Source organism: Harpegnathos saltator, unplaced genomic scaffold (genome assembly GCF_003227715.2).
Source record: "Harpegnathos saltator strain DR-91 unplaced genomic scaffold, Hsal_v8.6 scaffold331, whole genome shotgun sequence".
Taxonomy (NCBI): Eukaryota; Metazoa; Arthropoda; class Insecta; order Hymenoptera; family Formicidae; genus Harpegnathos; species Harpegnathos saltator.
In genome coordinates, this window is record NW_020230130.1 from 64,327 (window position 1) to 72,231 (window position 7,905).

Here is a 7,905-nt window from a genome sequence, read left to right on the forward strand (position 1 = left end):
GCGTGCCTGAAAAAAAATTGTCCATGTTCGTGTATTTCGTCAAACTTTGCAATTTTCAGTATACCAAACATGCCCTCAGATGTCAGGGATTACAGGGGTAAGGGTGCATCGTATGCAAAAAATGGAGATACATTCTTAGAATAGAGACTTCAAGCTTTATTTTGAAAAAAAAATCGTTAGTCTACAATAATTTTTGCGAAGTAATAGCCAATCAACGTTTGCCAATTTTCGGCAATAAATTATCTATGCCATAATTCTTTTGAGCAGTGTATATTTCTGAAAAGAGAGTTTCCAGCAATCATACAAATATGTAACTAGCTGGTTTTTATTGCTTTTAATTTTTGAGGAAGATTATTGAATATAAGGGAAGGAAAGGTTCAGTTTAGATATATTATGCTATTATATTATGCTTATTAATATATTATGCTTTATGAATTTGAAAAAATAGAAAGTAGAAATGCAGTAAAAAACATTCCGGAAGTTTATTAGGATTACATGTCATTTGTACAAGAACTGTAAAGAAATAGTTTTAAAATTTAGATATGATGATTTTAATCTGGAAAATGAAATACGATTTGAATGACCTCCAACTACTGATAACGATATTGTGAGTAATTTAGTAAATAGCAATCCACAAATTTCAACAGAAGAAGGTGCAGAGAACATTAACAATATTTCGATAATTGAAAAGAATTAAATCTTAACGTAAAACTTGATGTTTAAATATTATATGTTTTCATTGAAAATAACAAAATTGACCGAATTTTCGTAACAGTTTTATTACTTGGTCGACTAAAAAAGAATTTATTTCTGAATTAATTAGTGTCCGTCGATGAAAAATAGATCTTATATGATGATGTTCGATGCAAACGATCTCGACTAAAAAGAAATAAACTCAGTCAGCCACACACACGCGTGCGCGCGCGCACGTACCCACGCATGCACACATACATACAATTCTGAAACTTGACTTGCACCGTTAAAAAGTGTTATCTGTTTGGTAGAATTGCAAAGACATAATCCTTTTTTAAATTACTCCCTATTGGTGAAACGATTAATTTCAACAAATATTATTAATAACTAGTTAATTTGAAGACAGCAATCTAAGAAAAACGTCCGACTTTGGCCAATGGAAAGGTCTTTCATTACAACGTCCAACATTACGAAACTTCACGTTTCAATGCAAACACAAATTGAGAAAACTAAATTGGGACATTTTATTGCATTTTCCTTTATCATTTTTTTATTATTTTTCTGATACATCGCATTGTTAGACTATTACTGTTCTGGTTATTACAGAACAGTTTAAATGAAAATAATTTTTATTTTTCAAAGCCTTGAAAATAACGTTTTGGAGTTCTTTAACATGCTCTTTAACTCTTTATATTTTACGACCATAGCATCCATATGTTGTCAGAACATTGGAAAACGAATATAGAGAACAATGGAAAATACTTAGTAAATTAGGTAAAGATATTTTGTATGCTGTTGGAGACTTGAATAAGTTCTCGTTGTTTTTTCGTGAAAATAAATGGTTTGTTTAAAAAAATTAGTAAAGAACATGTCATTGAAAGTATTGTCCATCGCTAGCCACTACTTTCTCCCATCTTTCTGGCAGCATACGAATACCATGTCGAAAGAACGATTCATCTTTTGAGGTTATCCACGAATCGACCCATTTTTTGGCATCTTCATAAGAATGGAAGTGCTGCTCAGCCAGGCCATGAGTTATCGATCGGAACAAATGGTAATCGGAAGGAACAATGTCCGGTGAATACGGCGGGTGGGATAGGACTTCCCATTTGAGCGTTTCCAAGTAGGTTTTGACCGGTTTTGCAACATGTGGCTGAGCGTTGTCATGCTGCAAAATTACTTTGTCGTGTCTCTCCTCGTATTGCAGCCATTTTTTCTTCAATGCTCGGCTCAAACGCATCAATTGTAGTCGATAGCGATCTCCCGTGATGGTTTCGTTGAGTTTGAGGAGCTCATAATATATTACACCCAGCTGATCCGCTAAATACAGAGCATGAGCTTGGAACCATGGATATTCGGCTTTGCCGTCGATGTTGATGCATGGCCGGGCTTACTCCACGATTTTCTACGCTTCGGGTTATCGTAGTGTATCCACTTTTCATCGCCAGTCACGATACGATGCAAAAAACCTTTCCTTTTCTGCCGTTGGAGCAGCTGTTCACACGTGAAAAAACGCCGTTCGACGTCTCTCGGCTTCAATTCGTACAGCACCAAATTTCCTTGCTTTTGAATCATTCCTAATGCTTTTAAACGTTTGGCAACTATTGTGTGATCAACTCCTAATGATTCTGCAAGTTCATTTTGCGTCTAACATGGGTCTTCATCGAGTAATGCTTCCAATTCTTCGTCTTCAAACTTTTTCGGTGCGCCAGAGCATTCTTTATCTTCAACATCAAAATCATTATTTTTAAAGCGTCTAAACCAATCTCTGCATGTTTTCAACAGAGCATGGTCGCTGTAAGTCTCCACAAGAATTCTATGTGCTTCAGCTGCAGATTTTTTTTGAAAAAAGTAATGCAGTCAAATTCCCCGCAAATACTTTTTTTTTTGGCACGAAATTCGACATGTTTAACGCTATGAAAAAATATGTTGCTTACTTTTCGGCGGAATAACATATACTTCAAGCCTAATGGTGGAGCTTCACGATGAAGTTGGCTGTTGTATTGCCCGATGCAAAAAGGCTAAGATAACATCATCTGTCGAGAAACAGCGAGAACTTATTCAAGTCCCCAATAAATCACCAGATGATTTTTATTGAAAAAGTGGATATGAACTTTTGCATTTATCCAATATACAACATAGAGACAATCACTATAACATTAAATTAAATAAGCGCCCTCTTTCCATATCTCTCCTTCTCTCATCTTCATTCTTCCTCTTTTTCTTTTCTCTATTATCCACTTCCTCTTCCCCTTTTGATACTCCATCCTCTCTTTAATCTTTTCTTCTTCTCTCTCAGCCCCTTCTCACATCTCTTCTTTCTTTCTACCTCTTCCCATATTGTATTCTACTTCCCCTCTCTGTTGCTTTTCATACTTTCCAACCTTCCCTATCTCTCTCTCTGCTTCCTATTTACTTGATTTCTTTCCTTCTTGCGTCTCTTTTTCTCTCTTCAATTTTTCTCTCTTCATGTTCGTACTCTTTCGTTACTCTTTCCATACTTCTTGTTTATAGAGATTTCATATAAATATCTGTTGTGTTGCTGTGTTGTGTTTTACATTATTTGAGTGAAGAACTAATCACTGATATATAGAAATTTTTAAAACTACCAAGGCTCTAGATTCGCAATCAATAGTATAAAAAAAGGATTAGAGTACGTGCTAGATGCCAACAGCGAAAATTTTTTACTACAAATAAAAATTATTTAAAAATAATATTATCCACTTGTTCTTTTAACTATTTCAATCGTTATTCAAACTTTTTTTAGTAAGAAAGAAAAAGAAAAGATTCACAGAACCTCTTTTGTTTCAAGATCAGGATATGAAGCTAAAGATTAATCATTGATTTGACATCATTTAAAATCAGTTTAACCTAATCTGGACAAATATACATTTGGTTTATATAATATGTGGAACAATTATATTAGGCAAGTCGTATATTAATTAACAATCCGAGATGTCAAGTTATATTTTTTATTGAGATATCTCTCCCTCACTCAACTAATATTTTTTAATATTCTAATTCATTTTTGCATGTACTTTTGTTATGTAGAAATATTTATAATTTTATACAACCAATAAATTTTCTACAACATAAAATTGTAGAAAATGTCTACTCGATAAAGTTTTTAAATATGACATCCCTTTAAGCTGAGATATCGATAGATATCTCAGCTTAAAGATAGATACTAGATATCGATAGAATGCAGCTTTCATAGATTGTATAATTTTTATTTAGTTAAATAGAATTGTTAATATAAAATCATAACATAAAAGCATGAATAAAAATCAAGCATGGTTTAATATGTAACGAAAACGATTAAAAATTTCAAAATTAACATCTTGAGCTGCCATTTAATGTAAAGATATTTTTTTATACAGAAGTTTTATAGCTTAAATGTATCAAAAACGTATTTATTTTGCTTAAAAAAAGTCCCATTCCAAAATATTTTTATATCTTTATAACTAAATTTAGAAACCTAGAATTATGAATATTTAAACTGGCATTCATAAGAGGCTTATATTTAAAACCGTCTTAAGTTCACCTTTAGATACTCCGTACCCAATGAAATAATATGTACAGCATCTCAAGATGAACTTAAAACAGCCTAAAATATAAAATCCGGTTATGAACACTGGTCTTAGAATAAGAAAACTGTAAAAAATTTTTATTACATGGTTAGGTTTCATCCTAAATGTAAATATGATAAAACAGAGTAATACAGAGTAAAACAGAGTAATACATATTTATACAAGAACTATATAAACAAGAAATATGAAAAGAATAGTATGATCGTGTTAAAATACTTTATCGATACGGAACATTTAGAAAATTATTTCCACATTATCGATATTTTAGGAATTTAACATTTATTTTTGCCTAAAGAATGATTTTTATTGAAAAGTCGATCTTATTAATTTAATTGACTTTGACTAGCTTCATATATTCATGTACGTATACTTGATCATTGTATACTTTGGACCATGAGTATTCAGGACCTGTTTCTATTCATTCGATGTCCTTATATGTTTCGATCGTATCATTACTTTTGGTAAATTACTCCATATGACAACCAGCCAACTATCACTTTACCTTCTTATTACTATAAACATATTTTAATGAACTCATGCTGACGATTTCGCCGTCGAATTCTCATCTCATCCCGACGGTCACGTATTTTCGGATATAAAAATGCGGTTCCCATAGATCGCGTTCTCATGTGCAAATGGTCTTGATTCGGAGCTGATGTTTCATACAAGCTATATAGAATTATACTCATATTGTTACTGTTAATTATGTGATTAGAACAATTTTTGACATAATATCTAAAAATATTTAGGGGAAAAACTTTTAACTTTAATAGTTGAGAGATTTAACCAAAAGGCTGCAGAAAGGACACACGTGTACATGCATGCATAGCTTCAAGACTAGCTGCTTATTTATCAAAGACACACACACACACATATATATATATATATATACAGGGTCTGCCAAAAGTTCCGGAACGGCTAATTGTTTAAAAAAATAATTGTTTAAAATAATGTTTAAAACAAAAGTTATAGGGCTTAAAAAAGGTATCAGATATTGATAATTGTTTGACCTTAGAATGATCTTGAGAAATGTTATGAAGGTCGACATAAAAATTTTAAATAGAAACTCCAATCTTTTATTACACTGTCTTTTTCCACCAATTAATTTGAACAACTTTTATCTGAAACATTTTTTTATTTGCCTAATATTTTTTGAGATATTTAAGGATAACTTGGTAACTTTTTCAATATTTAACTTACCATATTTCGCTAACTGTTTGTCGAGATAAAAAAATGCTCTATTTTTTGTTAATTTATCAATCTTTCGAAATTTCAAAATCATCAAATTAACAAAAGTTAGGGCGCTATTGTAACAATATATTCTTGAGACTAAATAGAATAAAAAATCTAGTACCCTTTTTTTATCCCGACAAACAATTAGCGAAATATGGTAAGTTAAATATTGAAAAAGTTACCAAGTTATCCTTAAATATCTCAAGAAATATTAGGCAAATAAAAAAATGTTTCAGACAAAAGTTGTTCAAATTAATTAGTGGAAAAAGAGGGTGTAATAAAAAATTTAAGTTCCCATTTAAGATTTTTATGATGACCTTGATAACGTTTTTCAAGGTCATTCCAAGGTCAAACAATTATCAATATCTGACAGCTTTTTTTAAGCCCTACAACTTTTGTTTCAAACATTGTTTTATACAATCATTATGTTTTGAAATAATTAGCCATTCCGTAACTGTTTCAATATTTAATTCATGATATCTCGCTAACTATTTGTCGGAAGGAAAAGTCATACTAGAATTTTTTGCTCTATTTGGTCTCAAGAATATATTGCTATAATAGCGCCCTGACTTTTGTTAATTTGATTCTTCTGAAATTTCCAAAACATTTTTGCTGAAAATACTTTGTTGAAGAATTATCGAGATGTGTTTTTTTTAATGGGACACCCTGTATATATATATACATATATACGTTAAGTAAATTTCGCTCATTTTTAACATTTTTAACATAAAATGAGATATTGCTTTTATTATTATGTCATGTGCATTTTGTGACCAATATCGAATTTCATTACCTTTTAATTCATTTGCAGTTTTCATGCGTAAATTATATGCGCATTTTATATTTTAATTATTTAACGACGTTTCAACAATTAATATACAAATATTTTTCCATACCCATAGCGAATTTTTGTTAGAACATACGTAATTAAAGAGTTAATTTTCAATCTCCTCTACTTCTTATATCGAAAGTAGACAAATAAAACGTGTGTAATAAATCAGGAAACATTGCAATCATAACGAAAATATACAAGCAAAAATATATAATTGGAAATATATATACAATTTGCTTTTCTGTCATTAAAAGAATAAATTGTTAGAAGTGTTTATCTAGCAATTGCATGACACTGACACGCATACACACATATATATATATATAAGATGAAAATAATATTTGTAAGCAACGAATTATTTACACACACTGAGGAATAAATATTGGTAAAATATAATAAATAATAGTGTTAATAATAATTGTGTAAATAATAATTGTGTTAAATCATATGACGAACGACACATTGCAACATGATTAGTTGCCTATTATATTTAAAACGCACTAGTTTTCACAGAAGGATTACGCAGAACTTGCTAGCGGCGATACGAACTAAAGAATAGACACATAGGGCTGTTTACCTTTAAGAATTGTAAAACCAACGTTTGCGACAGTAGTACGGCAATAATACTTGTGCCTTCGGGAGACTGCTTGAATGCCAGTCTCGTCACCACTGAACTCACCGTTTTAGTGATTATTACGGATGGTGGAGGTGGCGGTGGCGGCAATGGCGACGATGGTAGCAGTGTGCTGCGCTGGATGATTCTCTGCTATCAACGTTGCCGTTAAAAGCACAGCGTCACCAGACCCAAATTAGACGGCCCGAAATAGCAAAGTTATTGGCGACGGAAGCAGCGCTATAGTATAACCAGTCTATACGCAACATATCTGGTATCTAGCCGCTGGTATCTAGAATAAATGGAATACGGTTTGGTATGTTTCCATTATCGGTATGCGCGGACTTGATATAGTATATATTTACCCCGCATCGACACGGAGGACGTTACGACGTATAAAATGTTTTTCTCCGCAAGAAGGTTCCAAAAAAAATAGGAGTGAAATATAAAATGTTATCATGACATATCGCCGGATAAAAAAGGAGGGATTTTGCGGAAGTAATAAATGGACGTTGAGAATATATTGGCATTTGTAATAACGGTGATAACTTGAATAACGCAGCAATGATTTTAGCATCAATCGTTCAATCTTTGTATAGATATAATGATAAATATATAATGAATGGATAAATGAAGAAACAATTACAATATATTTTGAGTTAATATTATGAAGCAAGATACTTTTATCCAGGTAATAAAAATTCTAGGTAATAAAAATGTCTAACACTATAAATACACAATATAAAATTTTGTATCAAAGAGTAATAGCAAATTTCGTTCAATTTTTGGACTTAGAATTTCAAACTTTTTCATGGCAAATAGTTTTATTAGATGAAATATTAATCCTAGTAAAATTTCAAAATGAGCATAGGCACGGTTCCGGAGATATAAAGGGGTGAAAGTGATGATTTATAGTCAGGGTATATTGCATAAGGAAGAATGCG

General features: G+C 31.6%; 1 long non-coding RNA gene across 1 annotated transcript; it reads right to left on the reverse strand.

Moving 5' to 3' along the window:
- Window positions 1-2,666: 2,666 nt before the first annotated feature.
- LOC105182341 (uncharacterized) lies at window positions 2,667-7,247 on the reverse strand. The gene is made up of 3 exons (XR_849688.2): window positions 6,926-7,247; window positions 4,786-4,952; window positions 2,667-2,729 (listed from the first exon to the last, which is right to left on the reverse strand). It is a non-coding gene; the product is annotated as an uncharacterized LOC105182341 (long non-coding RNA).
- Window positions 7,248-7,905: the final 658 nt, after the last annotated feature.